The sequence below is a fragment of the Schistocerca gregaria genome, chromosome 9 (assembly GCF_023897955.1).
Source record: "Schistocerca gregaria isolate iqSchGreg1 chromosome 9, iqSchGreg1.2, whole genome shotgun sequence".
Taxonomy (NCBI): domain Eukaryota; kingdom Metazoa; phylum Arthropoda; class Insecta; order Orthoptera; family Acrididae; genus Schistocerca; species Schistocerca gregaria.
In genome coordinates, this window is record NC_064928.1 from 237,003,300 (window position 1) to 237,020,236 (window position 16,937).

At 41.6% G+C, this 16,937-nt stretch overlaps 1 protein-coding gene across 2 annotated transcripts in view; it reads left to right on the top strand.

The window, feature by feature from the left end:
• Positions 1 to 8,473: 8,473 nt before the first annotated feature.
• The window catches only part of LOC126292102 (uncharacterized), a 28,411-nt gene continuing 19,947 nt past the window's right edge, over positions 8,474 to 16,937 (top strand). The window contains exon 1 of one of the 2 annotated variants that reach the window (XM_049985930.1): positions 8,474 to 8,634. The gene's annotated coding sequence lies outside the window, so the exon portion shown is untranslated. The remainder of the gene's footprint in view (positions 8,635 to 16,937) is intronic. The other variant, XM_049985929.1, reaches the window with a different exon arrangement.

Consider the following 16,937-nt stretch of genomic DNA (forward strand, 5'->3'; position numbering starts at 1 on the left):
TTGACGTAACTTCGACAAATGAGTTACACGAATAAGTTAAATTGGCGAGAAAATGATAAATAAGAGGTTTGAGCGCCCCATGCCGTGTTCATTAGAGAAAATTATCTTAACTCACAAGTACGGGAAGGCCCGTACAGTACGGCACATTTGATTACCCCAGTGCGCAGCATGAACGACTACCATGCGGTCTTGAATTCTGGGATTTCACCATCACCGCCACTGTTGAGAGGTGCTGTGAAGAATGCAGTACGCTGCCTGACTCTTCACCTAAGCAACAGACAGGCAAATTACAAACCAGAAGTCACATTCAGAGACCAAGTCTTACCGTACTACATTACTCCAATATGCATTTAAAAAAGGCTCACCACGAAGGAATTATTCGAATGAAAGAAAGTGGTTGACACGCGTGATGTACTTTCGTGCTCAAAAGTATCCGAATGACCTGCATTGCGTTTCGCCTGATTTCTGCGCAACCCACACAACATAGCTTTGTAGTTTCTCTGCCCTGTTTTCGGTACAGCCGCCTGACTATACAAAATAGTTACTATAAGAGGCCACAAAAGATAACTACTTTGTTCTTTTTGTCACTGAGAATGCTTTTTTAATCAGAAATAATCAAATCTTTTCGTCGTTCAGGTTTAAAGAGTAGTTGATTGTCTTCATAACTGCAACTGCTTCCGCTGTATAAGAAGAGGCTGCAGATGGGAGCTTAGTTCGTAGTCATACAAGAAAGCATACCCAGTGTTACTTTCTGGGGCGACTCTTAAGCCACCACTGTATGTATGGAGAGCTTCGTTCAGCCGGACGGAGTGGCCGAGCGGTTCTAGACGCTACAGTCTGGAACCGCGCGACCGCTACGGTCGCGGGTTCGAATCCTGCCTCGGGCATGAATGTGTGTGGTGTCCTTATGTTAGGTAGGTTTAAGTAGTTCTAAGTTCTAGGTGACTGATGACCTCAGAAGTTAAGTCCCATAGTGCTCAGAGCCATTTGAACCATTTTGAGAGCTTCGTTCCATTTTTCACACACATACGTTCTGTCTAGCAAATTAAGGTTTCTGTCAGTGTGTACACTAAATTCAAAGACAACACTGGAGAGCAACACGTGCAGAGGTTGTAGTGAAACAACTATACTTGACACCAAAAGGTAGTAGAGACAATGGGCAATCAGGTGGCGCAGAATGTGTCTTGCCGCTACGAAAAACAGACGCCTTAACCCGACCTGTTTAACTAAACCATATTAACTGAAGAGATAGACAAGATATGAGACCTGTTGCTCGACAATCAACAGTCATAGTAGAACTGTTAAGGCATGAATTTCATATCTCTTTTTTTACGCAGCTTGTCTGTAATTTCAAGTGTGGATTGAATTAAAGTAAAAAGATCGTGAGGGTACCCTCCAAGGTGGAAAAGCTTGCTATACATAGTCTTCTCGTTGTTATTATACTTTTTGATAGTTCTTCTAACGTTTGAAATCTTCTGGCAGATATTGAGATCGATATACGTTTTGTTATCAAGAGGAATGTGCTGTATTCCACATTTATTTACGACTGAATGGGCCGTTAGAGCTATGCTTTCCAGTGTAAATTTGCTGCCAAGTCGTTATTGACTAAAATGAAGAAACATTTCCAGTGGCCCTATTAATAGTACATTTGTAGGACTTGACCTCTTCATCCCAAGATAAGTCCAGATACAGCTGAATTGTAGGATACCTAATTCACAGATATACTTTACGCTAAGAGACCTGTATACAATTCAACGACACTCGTCCTAATTAATGTCTGATATGTGATCAATAAAATTTTGGGGTGGCACTCCACCAGACTCTGGTTAAATATCTTATCATGATAGGGAGACAAGTACTGATGATGGACTTGAAGTGAGGAATCCAGCTGAGTCTGGAGTTAAACCATATTCTCATTAACTTGACTGACAGTTTAACATGAACTGAATAATTCCTTCTGTGACCTCCATTGTAATTCACATGTATTTTGAGAAAATAATAACTGAAGTCTTCACAGAAGGGATTTCAAGGCCGTTTCCATGTAACCAGTCGTCCACTTCAATCACTGAGTCAATCAGACTGCCAGCTGCGGAATCCTCGATGGAACCAGATGAGTATAAACATGTATCCTCAGCACACTGCAGTATTTGGACATTACGCACAGCAATTTCTTGAAGATCCCTAGACTAAATTCTGTATAATAAGGGGCTAAGGACTACACCCTGGTATAAGCCTTTAGATAGGACTAAAGGTCCTATAAACTGGTTCTGATATCTTATATATAAATCGTTCTCTTCACAAGGGAAGTACTAATGCTATACATCCAACAGACTGGAAGTCCAATTCTCCTCAGCTTTTCTAAAATGATGAGGACATGGACATTGTCATAAGCTAATGTGGCGTCTGAGAATAATGATATTAAGAACTTCTTTTCTTTTTATGTTGACCATTGTTTGTCGACCTTTAATGAAGGACCAAAGCAGTAATTCATTAGTTTCCAGCCATAGCTCAATACCATATTTGACAAGTCTCTCAAGTTTTTCACCACACAAGAGGAGAAGGCAGTTAGTCTATTTGAGGTATGAATTTTGGGGCTTTACCAGGTTTCAGTTTAATCATGATGATTAGTGTAGTTCATTCCTCCATCAGTTCCCACCTTTCCCACATTTCATTGAAGGTCCAAACAAGTAGATCCAAAGAGTCTGGTGGTGAGTTTCTGATCATATAATAATATACAAAAGTATTTACAGAATTTTTCATAACTACTCATTACCTGGTGAACAGAGCTACTGGAGGATGATTGTAACCCATTTTGGGCAGAGTAGCCATGGGTGCTTCAGGTAAAGACGGAAAAGCCCCACTAATCACAAATTCTTCTAACCACATGGAATCCATTATTTGACAACCAACTGCGTTAAGACATTTCATAAATTTAGCTGCCTTACAGACCTCTGAAACATTAAGAGATGTTTTCTTTCCTTCAAAAATCTCCTAGAATTTGCATCAATTCTTCTGTGTTCTAGGAATTGTTCCAGCATCTATTCCCTACAATATTTCGCAAGAACTTAACTTGATTTAGCTTGCAGACAGTCCCCCACCCGAAAGGAGCAGAATAAAATACTTTTTTTTCACTGGGATAATGAGTTTCTGAAGGCTAGAATCATAAGTCACAAACGTTTGGCGTAAGCTTCCCTTGGTGTCCATACCGATGTCTTGTTTCCTAAGTAATTCTTGTATGTTTTTGTGACATTTTTCCCAGAAGGCGTCCTTCATTTTTCATGGACTGTTTAAATAATATCTATTTTCTGCTTATCTCGTGGTCAAATACTATTTCACTGTGATAATTGTTTGATCCCATAGAATATCTTGAGATCCACCACACAGAAATTTTATAGAAATCAGGCTATAATAAAGTCTGCCGCATACGATCATTTAAAGAGAAAATGTATCATTGGAGGAGATCTGTCATTCAGAAGACCAATGTAGATCTTTGATTGCTCTAAAGAGGCATTCTGGGTCGTTAAGGACATTGCTCCGAGTACTGTGACATGATAAGGAAGAAGAGATGAATTTGCCTAAACAGTTGATGCCAGATATTGCTACTGATCATTGTCCTAGACGGTTTGTATTTATAGACATTATACAGAATTTCTTGGAAAGGATGAAAAACACAGCCATCCAGTTGCTGAGACAAAGGTTCATTAGAACCCCAGACCTACGTTCCTGTAATTATCGAATTATCTTTTTCAGGAGATTGCCAGATTTTACATCCTTTCCAAGGCTATAGCTTTACAGTTGCTGCTTACAGACTTGTTCAAGATTTGATACTGAAGTTGCCATTCAGTGCTCTTTTTGCTACTGCCACTTGAAAAGTTTTATTGTTAACGTTTATTTGTATTTGTGTGTAGCTGATGGTGTTCTTAATTAATAGTAGCGCTCCTCCTTAGGCACCTGGGCTATCTAAGGTTACCATATTGAATCCTATGATACGAACTCGTGTTTGTAGCTTGTATAACGTTTTGTTGAGACCTGCAATCGTGATATTGTGTTTAATTAGTTCTTTTTCCAGGATTCCCCTGTTCGAAATTTTTGATATCATATTCCATTGTAACATACAGTGTTAAGGGCGATCATGAGACGAGAAGCTGCTTCTGCTCATAATGACCCTTTTTTATATCTGCACGTTCCACATTATTATTATTATTTAATATTCCAGTCACTTGCTTTTAGATCAAAACTGTCTTCTTGTCATCCCCTCCAAAAAGTTGACCAGACATGTCTGGATGGAGCATGTGGACATGATGCATAATGATGGTCTGTAATTGAAGATTCTGGCACATTTATATTCGCAAAGAGGATATTGAAGATGGGATACACTTTCTAGGTTTTGGTCTATTAGGGTGTAAAATTGTGAATCTTTGTTGTGTGTTTTGTGTGAGAGAAAATTCCTTCCCCAATTCAGCTTACTCTTACCATGGTTTACTACCACTGCAGCATATGATCGCTGGTCTATACTTCTTCAGCTTTCTTTAATGGAATTTTGAAAGTAGCTGATGTTTTTAAGCTCCTTATGTTTAAGCACTTGGGACAAGTTTTCTCCTTACATGAGTGATTCCCTTTGCTGTGCACACAGCTTGTTGCTTGACTTGTAGATTGTGTTGCCTCATTATCATCTCCACATCTATTACAACGAACCTCTGACTGGCACTGATTACTTAAGTGACCATATGGCATGCAATGGAAACACTGTCATGGTAGCATAGATCGCATGCCATATATTGTAATACAATCTGGCAGCAAATGTGATGAGAAGGTGACAACACATGTTTGTCAAGATATGTTGCTCATTGCAGCCAAGTAATTTATCCATTTGGTAATACTATTTTCATGCATAACAGAGATTCTAGTCTGAATAACTTCCTTCAGCTGTATCTCCAACAGATTGGTATTTATGTTTCTTACAACTGTTGGTGGGTCCTGTGGCTTGGTAGACCCAACTGTTTGCGTTTTAGAGAGTCTTCTTCCACAAATGCGCTGGATGCCTCCCTCATTGATAGGTCATTTCATGATTTTACTTTTAAATTCCAAGTCTGTGGTGAAAATTAATTTTCCCAAAGCCATAGGGTGGTATTTACCGTCGCTGTCATTCATTACCTCTACAAACACATAAGAAGGACCAACTGCATCAATATGATACCTATTGGAAATTTGTGTTAGGTTGTTATGGGACCAAACTGCTGAGGTCATCGGTCCTTAGGCTTACACACTACTTAGTCTAACTTTAACTTACGCTAAGGACAATACACACACCCATGCCAGAGGGAGGACTCAAACCTCTGATGTGGGGAGCTGCGTGAACCATGGCAAGGTGTCTGGACCGCTCGGCTACACCACGTGGCGATACCCATTGCTTTTATTCTGTTCATAGATTATATTCCAGGGTTTAGTTGAGCTTTAGTTTGCCTCTGAATGGTTTGTACATCTTGCAGATGCTGATCGCTAACTAAATCAGCCCCAATGATGTCTCCAAATTCCCTGTGTGAACGAGGGAACTTAGTCTTTTATTTAAAGAATAATGATCAGACATACATGTATTGAGCAACATCTGATTGGTTACTTCCTTTATTTGTTGTTGTTGAATGGTAATCGCTATTCTCTTTTCATTTCTTTCTTCGTTCCACTCCAGACTACATTTTGACGCCAATCTCGTCATTTGATCGACCTCCATACTCAGAAGAGCCTTGGTACCCTGTAGATCGCAAGTGTGTAACTAATCATCGGCGGAGGAGTCTCCTCCCTCCCCCAGTGGTCCGTTGTTCGAAGCTAGCGCACCAAAGCTATTCATATTACGTAATCTTTTGATCTTGCTTCAATAACGGCACTCGTTCGGCTTATAAGTGTCTTACATGAGTTTTTCCTAGATTTATTATAAATTAAACTTGGATCAATACAGTTCACTCGGTTGATAAAAGCCCCGCCCACACGCAACGATCTGTCTGCGCAGATATCTGCGCAAATTTCTAGGCATGCAGTTGATTGCTGTAAGTTTTGTGTGGTCATACTGCACAAGCTCCAATCTACTGCTCGCCCGCTATCAGTCAGAGTAGATTTCAGTTGCAAGCGACTACGCTCTCGTAACCTCAAAGTGTATCTCGTTCACCCAGTAATGGAGGAAAAAAAATGCTGACAAAATGTAAGAAATACAAAAGATCAAAATGTTTTGGAGTGTGGCTGCTTAAGTGAAGACAGTTTTCGCACATAAATTTACTTCACGAGTTGCTGTGCGAATCTGTCGACTGGCATGATAATTTACGGATGCATTTGGAAACGAAATATTATATTTTGACACTTATAACTCCAAGTGTAACAAAGAAAAATTTGGCTGAGGAGAGCAGTTTCTTCGCTTGAGTGGCTGATGGTGACATTAAGATTTCTGGAAACAAGAAGGGACTACAAGGATCTAGAATTTTATACGGCAGTTTCGGAACAAGCAAAGAGTGAAACCAAGCACAACACATGCGAAGCTATTTGCGCTGACCTGAAGGATGATTCCATGAAGGCAAGTAAAGCAGCAGACTAGAGTGAAGATTTCTTGATAGGGAGGACACAGGAAGGAGAATCATCGACAGATGTAACGTAACTTCAGATTTACCCCATGTGTGTTGGGTCCCTTGTTGTTCATGTTTTATATAAATGATCTTGTGGATCTTAGTAGTAACATCAGACTTTTTGCAGATGACACTGTTATGTGTAATGAAGTACAATGTGAAAGAAGGTGTGCAAATATTCAGTCACACCTGGATAAGATTTCAAAGTGATGTAAAGATTAGCAACTTGCTTTGAATGTTAAGAATTGTAAAATTGTACACATCACAAAACAAAAAAAAAAAAAAACATTGTAACCTATGAATATAAAATCTGTAAAGTCATGCAAATGTCTGGGTGTGACACTTGATAGAAGCATAAAGTAGAAGTATCACATAGGCTCAGATGTGGGTAAAGCGTATAGCAGACTTCAGTTTATTTCTAGAATACTAGGTAAATGCAATCAGTCGTGTGACCCATCATAGACTATTGCTCATGTTTGTGGGGCTGATACCAAATGGGGCTAGGAGAGACTTTGAACATATGTAGAGAAGGGCAGGACAAATGGTCACAGCTTTGTAGACCTGCTCGGGAATGGTACAGAGATGGACAAAGAACTGTACAGAAAGACCCTTGAAACTTTCCCGAGAAAGTCTACTATTAACAACATTTCGAGAACTGGCTTTAAATGTCGACTCTAAGAATATCCTTTAACGCCCTACAGATCGCTCCCATAGAGATCAGGAGGATAAGTTTAATCACAGCACGAACAGAGACATTTAAATAAACATTCTTCCCTCGTCCCATATGTGAATGGAATGGGAGAGGAAACCCTAATAACTGGTACTGTGGGACGTACCCTCTGCCATGCACTTCATGGTTGTTCACATATTGTAGATGGAGATTTAGACGAAGTATTGTTTTTCAAGTGTACGAGATACATGTAATATTTTTACGGTTTTAAACTCGGTTGAAACATAGTATATTCTTAAAAAAATAATGTTCGTTGTCAAAGGGCTGTAGTTAAGTTGGAGTTGGAATTTTCACTGTCTTGCCTGAAGGCTACTACCAACCTGTTAAAGATTTGTGGATCAGACTTCATTCTGAACTCCAGATGGTTATTCATAACATATCTGGAGAGTCTCGCTTCTAGTATTACGGTAGTGAATTTTACATCTTTATCTACATCTATACTCTGCAAACCACCGTGAGGTGCATGGCAGAGGGTACGTCCCACTGTACCAGTTATTAGGACTTACAGTTCCATTCACGTATGGAGCGTGGGAAGAATGATTATTTGAATGTCTCTGTGCATGCAGTAATTATTCTAATCTTATCCTCACGATCTCTGTGTGAGCGATAAGTAGGGGGTTATAGTGTGTCCCTAGAGTAATCGTTTAAATCTTCTTCTTGAAATGTTGTTAATAGTCTTTCACGGGATGGTTTACGTCAGTTTTGCAATTCTCCTCTAAACCGCAACGTATAGGACTTACCGCCACTTTTTCCCCCTACACTGTTACACAAGTTTACGTATTTAGTTAAATTCGGCAATGAACTCTGACGTGTATCTGCCATTTCAAAATTCATTTAGCAGAAACAGACGAGAAGCACTAGACTGAATAAACTGCTGGCTCAAACAGTTTTGCGACGATTTCCTGTCTACACGCTTCGCCTTGTATGCGCAGATGTGATTTGCATCCACAAATTTGTGCAATTTCGCTCAAACTCCTGACGTCAACTTCTACGTTTGTGCACACTTTCTACGCGCACGAGTCGCTTATTCACACCATAGAGTAGAAATACATACTCCGTCATGCACACGTAACGATCTATTTGCGCAGATGCTTTGCGCATAAAGACTTGCGCAGACAGATTGTTACGTATTGATGGGCCGTAACCAAAGATCATCGTGTTGTTTTGATATAGATGATCATATTGTTTATAAGTGGCGTAAAATTCATGTTGTGGGAAAACGAGTGGTGATAAGTTTTGGTCTGCCTTAATCCACAAATGCTTGAATTCAGGCGAGTGTTGAAGCTTTCAGAAAACGTAAGTTTTCTCGTTGATTCGCCGGTGTTGAATCAATTTTTCAAACGAATCGGTTAACTGCTGTTTACTGTATCGAATATTTAAGTGGTCAGAAGAAGGCCTGACAATAGTAAAGAAGGCAATCTACTGTGTAAAAGCATAACAACGATGAAACAAATGAATCATGAACTCCTTTACCTTTTGTATTCTGTCGCAGTTTTCAATGACTGCGGTTCACACTACAAAATTTTCGTACAGTCTTTGTATTTTACTTTCGAGGTACTGAACGCTCTAAAATTGTAAAAGTCCATTTCAAATATAATGTAGTGTGTTGCGGAAATGCTTGGGAACTACAGTGAGAAACATAGATATAATTGTTGGTGAAATGAAGTGGAATTGAATAGTTTATCTTAGTCATCATCATTTAAGACTGATTATGCCTTTCAGCGTTCAGCCTGGAGCATAGCCCCCTTATAAAATTCTTCGATGATCCCCTATTCAGTGCTAACATAGGTGCCTCTTCTGATGTTAAACCTATTACTTCAAAATCATTCTTAACCAAATCCAGGTACCTTCTCCTTGGTCTGCCCCGACTCCTCCTACCCTCTACTGCTGAACCCATGAGTCTCTTGGGTTACCTTGCTTCTCCCATGCGTGTAACATGACCCCACCATCTAAGCCTGACTGCTACATCTATAGAGTTCATTCCCAGTTTTTCTTTGATTTCCTCATTGTGGACACCCTCCTGCCATTGTTCCCATCTACTAGTACCTGCAATCATCCTAGGTACTTTCATATCCGTAACCTCAACCTTGTTGATAAGGTAACCTGAATCCACACAGCTTTTGCTCCCATACAACAAAGTTGGTCGAAAGATTGAACGGTGCACAGATAGCTTAGTCTTGGTACTGACTTCCTTCTTGCAGAAGAGAGTAGATTGTAGCTGAGCGCTCACTGCATTAGTTTTGCTACACCTTGCTTCCAGTTTTTTCACTATGTTGCCATCCTGTGTGAATATGCATCCTAAGTACTTGAAACCGTCCACCTGTTCTAACTTTGTTCCTCCTATTTGGCACTCAATCCATTTATATTTCTTTCCCACTGACATTAGTTTCGTTTTGGAGATGCTAATCTTAATACCATAGTCCTTACATTTCTGATCTAGCTCTGAAATATTACTTTGCAAACTTTCAATCGTATCTGCCATCACAACTAAGTCATCCGCATATGCAAGACTGATTATTTTGTATTCACATATCTTAATCTCACCCAGCCAGTCTATTGTTTTCAACATATGATCCATAAATAATATGAACAACAGTGGAGACAGGGTGCAGCCTTGTCTTACCCCTGAGACTACTCTGAACCATGAACTCAATTAACTGTCAACTCTAACTGCTGCCTGACTATCCATGTAAAGACCTTTAATTGCTTGCAAAAGTTTGCCTCCTATTCCATAATCTCGTAGAACAGACAATAACTTCCTCCTAGGAAACCGGTCATACGCCTTTTCTAGATCTATAAAGCATAGATACAATTCCCTGTTCCACTCATAACACTTCTCCATTATTTGCCGCAAGCTAAAGATCTGACCCTGACAACCTCTAAGAGGCCTAAACCAACACTGATTTTCATCCAATTGGTCCTCAACTAATACTCGCACTTTCCTTTCAACAGTACCTGAGAAGATTTTACCCACAACGCTGATTAAAGAGGTACCTCTGTAGTTGTTACAATCTTTTCTGTTTCCATGTTTAAAGACTGGTGTGATTACTGCTTTTGTCCAGTCTGATGGAACCTGTCCCGACTCCCAGGCCATTTCAATTGTCCTGTGTAATCATTTAAGACCTGACATTCCACTGTTTATGATGAGTTCCGACTTAATTTCATCCACCCCAGCTGCTTTATTGCACTGCAATCTATTGACCATTTCCTCCACTTCCTCAAATGTGATCCTATTTCCATCATCATTCCCGTCCCATTCTACCTCGAAATCTGAAACATTACTGATTGTATTTTCACCTACATTGAGCAACTCTTCAAAATATTCCCTCCATCTGCCCAAGGCATCCACAGGATTCACCAGAAGTTTTCCTGACCTGTCCAAAATACTTGTCAATTCCTTCATACCTATCATTTGAAGACTGCTAATTACTCTCCAGAATGGTTTTCCAGCAGCTTGACCCATAGTCTCCAACTTGTTTCCAAAGCCTTTCCAAGATATCTTCTTGGATGCTGCAATTATCTGTTTGGCTTTGTTTCTTTCTTCAACATAACTTTCTCTGTCTACCTGAGTTCTAGTATGTAGCCATTTTTGATATGCCTTCTTTTTCCTTTTACAAGCTGCTTTGACTGTGTCACTCCACCAAGCTGTTTGCTTCATCCTACTTTTACACACTACTGTTCCAAGGCATTCTTTAGCCACTTCTAGTACTGTGTCCCTGTACCTTGTCCATTCCTTTTCCAATGACTGTAATTGACTACATTCAACTAACTGGTACCTTTCTGAAATTGCTGTCATGTACTTGTGCCTGATTTCCTTATCCTGAAGTTTCTCCACTCTTATCCTGCTACATATGGACCTGACCTCCTGCACTTTCGGCCTCACAATCCCAATTTCACTGCAGATTAAATAATGATCAGTGTCGTCAAAGAATCCCCTGAATACACGTGTGTTCCTCACAGCCTTCCTGTATTCTTGGTCTGTTATTATATAGTCAATGACAGATCTGGTTCCCCTGCCTTCCCAAGTATACCGGTGAATGTTCATATGTTTAAAAAAAAAAGGAGTTTGTGATTACCAAGCCCATACTGGCACAGAAATCCAAGAGTTGTTTCCCGTTCCTGTTGGCCTCCATATTATCTCCAAATTTACCCATAACCTTTTCATACCCTTCTGTTCGATTTCCAATCCTGGCGTTAAAATCACCCATGAGCAGAACACTGTCCTTGTCCTTTTCTCTAACAACTACATCACTGAGTGCCTCATAAAAACTATCCATCTTATCTTGATCTGTCCCTTCACAATTCGAATATACTGACACAATCCTAATTTTCTTGCTAGACACTTCAAATCTATCCACATCAGTCGTTTGTTTACATACCTTATTGCAACTACGCTGGGTTCCATTTCTTTCCTGATGTAAAGCCCTACACCCCATTGTGCTATTCCTGCTTTGGCTCCTGACAGGTAGACCTTGTATTCTCCCACTTCCTCTTCTTTCTCACCCCTTACCCGAATGTCACTAACAGCTAAAATGTCCAGCCCCATCTTACTTGCAGCCTCTGCCCGCTCTACCTTTTTCCCAGAGTAGCCCCCATTGATATTAATAGCTCCCCATCTCATTACCATTTGTTTGCTAAGTCGTATCTGAGGAGTCCCTGGTTTGTCAGTTAGAGGTGGGACTCCGTCACCTCCAAAGGTCTGAGGCATTTTGCTCTGATTGTTGCCAGCATCATATTTAAAGTACCAGGGAAGCAGGTTCGTAGCCTTACTTGCCCCAAGTCCCATTGAGTTTTACCCCTAACGGTTGAGGGACTAACCGGTGGATTTGGTAGTCTTTGCCATATGAGCACAAAGGTGACCACGACTCAGAATATGTCCGAGATGCCCAGCCTTATTCCAAAGTAATTGGTATCCCGACTGTCAGGACCACTTACTTGGCCACTCATACGTGTGAGTATAACATCAACCAAGGTAACAGTGGACAGTGGGCATACACCAACACAGATAGCTCAGATAGTCATAGACCACTTTGGTGTGAGGAACAATGTAGCTACAATACTCAGAAATTGGAAATGGTTGATACTGAACAAGAGGTAAAAAATGTTGGCAGTACTTTCTATAAGGTGACTGAATGAGGGCAGTTTGTCAGCAGCTTGTATAGGCTAGGATCAAGTAGGTAAGGTCAGAGTTATGTAGTTGAACCTCCTTGAACTTATATGTGTGATTTATTTGCATAACATTATAGTGAAAAGGGTAGATTGCTACTCACCATATAAAGAAACACTGAGTCACAGGCAGGCACAACAAAAAGACTGCCATATGTTTTAGCTTTTGGTCAAAAGGCCTTCTGTGGGGGGAAAAAAAAAAAACCATACAAGCACAGCAGACACGACATGCATAATCACTGTCTCTAGCAGCTGCGGCCAGACTGAGTCATAACCGTTCCTAATGAATGTAGCAATCTGGTGGTGGGGGTAAGGAGGCAGCATGGGGTGAGGGAGGGGGAATAGCAGGGTGGAGCTGCTCGTGGGAGTGAGCAGGGCCACTGTAGGGCTGCTAGGTGCAGTCTTGAGGTTTGGTGGTGGGGCCCAGTGGGGAAGGGGGGGCGGGGGGTTCGAGGGGAGCAGAAAAGGAGAGAAGAGAAGAGGATTAGGGCTATATTTGTCAACTAGAAGGCTGTGCAGGAATGGAAGCAAGGAGGGGGATAGGTAAGTGGGACTAGTGAAGGTTGAGGCCAGGACAGTTACAAAAACATAGAATATATTGCAGGAAGAATTCCAACCTGTGCAATTCAGAAAAGCTGGTGTTGGTAGTAAGGATCCAGATGGAGCAGGCTATGAAGCAGTCATTGGAGTGAACCACATTGTATTAAGTAGCATGTTCCACAACTGGGTAGTCCAGCTGTCTCTAGGCCACACTTCATCAGTGACCATTCATGTGGACAGGCAGCTTGTACTCATCATGCCCACATAGAAAGCTGCACAGTGTTTGCAGCGTAGTTGGTAACTCGCTGCTTTCATAGGGATAGATGATGCTAGTGACTGGAGGTGGTGGGAGGATGTATGGGACAGATCTTGCATCTTGGTCTTTTGCAGGCATATGAGCCATGAGGCAATGAGTTAGGAACAGAGGTGCTGTAGATATGGGTGAGGATATTGCATAGGTTTACTGGGTAATGGAATACCCGTACTCCACCCATGCCCTCAACCCCTTGCCTCATCTCCCTGCAACAGATCTTGATGTGAGACCTGTCCCATACATCCTCCTACCACCACCTACTCCTGACCAGTCATAAGCATCTCCTATTCCATCAAAGGGCGGGGCTACCTGTGAAAGTAATCATTGACCTACAAACTAAACTGCAACCATGACAACAAACAATCTGTCTGTTCGCATGAATGGCCACAGACAGACTGTGGCTAAGAGACAGCTGGACCACCTACTTGCTGTCTGGTGTAATGTGCTTCAATGCAGTGACTACTTCGCAGCCTGCACAATCTGGAGCATCCCCTTCTGTACTTATCTTCTCCTCATCCCTGTTCCACAGAACCCCCGACTGCACCTAGTAGCCCTACCCTGTTCTCACCATCTTGCTGCACACTCCCACAGGCAGTTCTGTACATTCCCCCACGCCACCCTGCCTATATACCTTCCCTGCTACCTGCACCGTGCCCCCCTGCTTAACCCCATCACCAGATTGCTGCTCCAGTCATGCACGATTCCAAATCAGTCCGGCCAAAACAGCCAGATATAGTGGGCATGTGTGTACACAATGTGGTTGTATGGATCTTTAATGTATGTGTGTTTTCTACTTCAGAAGAAGACATTTAACTTAAAGCTAAAATGTGTCCCAGCCTTCACATTGTGCCTGTCTACAACTCAGCATTTTTTCTATACAGTGAGTAGTGATCTATTCTTTTCGTAATATTTTTATTCCATCCTAGATTTTCCATTGTTTGTTTGAGTTACATAGTATGCATCAAAACATCAGTCAGAGACTTGTCCATTGGCTGTAAGTTTTCTGAATTTACCTTAGAGCTTTAGATTCTATAGCAAAAAGTGAATTAAATGTTGTTCTAATATTAACAAGAAGCTATGCTATGGCTACATCTGTTTACGTGCCTTAGCAATACAGATAGCTGTACCATAGGTGCAATCACAACAGTGGGATATTTGTTGCGAGGCCAGGCAAATGTGTGGTCCCTGAAGAGGGGCAGCAGTCTTTTCATTTGTTCTAGGGGCATCTGTCTAGATTATTGACTGATCTGATCTAGTAACATCAACCAAACCAGCCATGTTGTGCTGGTACTATGAACTACTGAAAGCAAGGGGAAACTACAGTCATAATTTTTCCTGAAGCCATGCAGCTGTGCTCTATGGTTAAATGATGATGGCATCCTCTTAGGTAAAATATTTCACTGGTAAAATAGTCCCCAATTCGGATTTCCGGGTGGGACTACTCAAAGCAAACTAAACTTGCATTGTGCTGATCGAAGCATGGAATGTTAGATCCCTTAATCAGTTAGGTACGTTAGAAAATTTAAAAACAGAACTGGAAAGGGTAGATATAGTGGGTATTTGTGAAGTTTGATGGCAGGAGGAACAGGACTCATGGTCAGGTGAAAACAGGATTATAAATACAAAATGAAATAGGGTAAAGCAGGAGTAGTTTAATAACGAATAAGAAATTAGGAATGCAGGTAAGCTACTATGAACAGCGTAGTGAACTGTGGGAAAGGAAAGAGGAAGTTGCCTGGTAAAATTTTGGGAAAGGAAAGAAAGAAGAAGTCGCCTGGTAAAATTTTGCGCAGAGCATAATTTAATCATTGCCAACAGTTCATTTAAGATTAATGAAAGAAGGCTACATACGTGGAAGATACTTGAATGATTATATAGTGGTAAGACGGAGATTTCAGAATCAGATTTTAAATTTTAAGACATTTCCAGTGACAGACATGGACTCTGAACACAATTTACTCGTCCTCTAGGAGGTTCACAGCTCTTTTGAGGGTATGTTTATGGTGTGCACGGGGCCCCAAGCTGTTTCAGCCTCTCTTCTCTGTCGGACTGAATTCCCCTCCTCATACCCACTTCTTCCCACCCTGGCTCATCCTACTCCTGTGTCCCATCTTTCTAATCAGTGTTTTCCTTTATGATGACCCACCTATTCCTTCAGTTCCATGATTTCTTTATGGTCTTGTTTTGTATCTCCACTCTCCCCCTTTTATTCAGCTTTTTCTGGTCCTCTGGGGATTGACCTCCATTTCTGAGTTGTTTCCATAGTGTCGGCATTTGGGACCAGGTAGGTCACCAGCGCAGCAGTCTGTGTGTTGGGGCTATTATGTACCCAACTGCCTGAGCCCCTTGACAACACAGGAGTCACATTTGTGGTACCTGAGCTGTCACTGCCTCGTGTATGACTAGGAGTAGTTAACCATTTTTTGGGGGCATCAGAACTCCCAGCAATGACCATCTTGCCAAGCCCTTTCTGAAAAGCCAATGGTTTCTCATTGGGACACGAAGCGCCTCCCATGTGCTGTTTCCAGTGTCTCAGTTTTGGTCACGTCTTCGTAATGTGATGTGAATTATATTTATTGTAGTGATTGCAGCTGCCCTCTCCGTGTGGAGATTCCTTGCACCCCACTGCCCAAGTGTGTGAACTATTCAGCAATTCAAAACTCTCGAACAACTATTCCACTCTGAGGCCTGGCAGAAATTCGACTGTCTCCACCCAGTATCTTTAACATCTACCTTTGCTTCAGTTGTGTCCTTTCCTCCTTACCTCCTTCCTATCCCTCCTCTTTCCTCCTCCCTGGAAGTTCCTGTTCCCTCCCCTCATGAAGCTGACCCTTCTTCTCAGCGAGGGACTGGGCTCCCTCTACAAATCCCCATTCTTGGCGTCTCCAGGACAAGAATCCTGTTACTTTGAGTTGAACATTGTTAGTTAGTGGGTTCCTCTTCATACTACTTTGGAAGCAGTGGCCATTCAGATCCATTTAGACTCTGCAGTAATGATATGTAATCTTTATCTCTCCCCAGACTGGCCTATGCTTCCTGCTCCTCTTGCCCTCCTTCGACAGCTGCCTCCCTTCCTTCTTCTTGGGGATTTTAATGCCCATAACCTCCTCAACACTGGAACCACCACACACATTAGTGTGGTATGCGGCACTTTCTCAGCCATTGATCTTTCAATCTGTAGCCCTGGATTCCTCCCCTCCATTCAGTGGGGAGTTCGTGACATTATGATTGGGATGCCTTTTCCTTGGCTGCCATCTCCACAGCTCCACCATACGACAGCACTGATAAGTCCGTACAGGGTATGACCATCGCCATCCTTTTGGCAGCTGCTTCAACAAGTCCTTCTTCCTCGGCGGAAGACTGTCCCTTGGTTTACACCCAAAATTACTGCAGTTATTAAAGACTGCTGTTGTGCCCTCCAATGCTAGAAATGGCATCCACCTCTCGACCGACCCCTAGCCTTTAAATGATCTCATGCTCAGGCTCATTATTTTCTTAAATGCCACTAATAACTTTGTTGGAACAGTATGTTGCCGGCACAGGGCCGCACACTTGCTCTTTGATGATGTATAGACAGAGA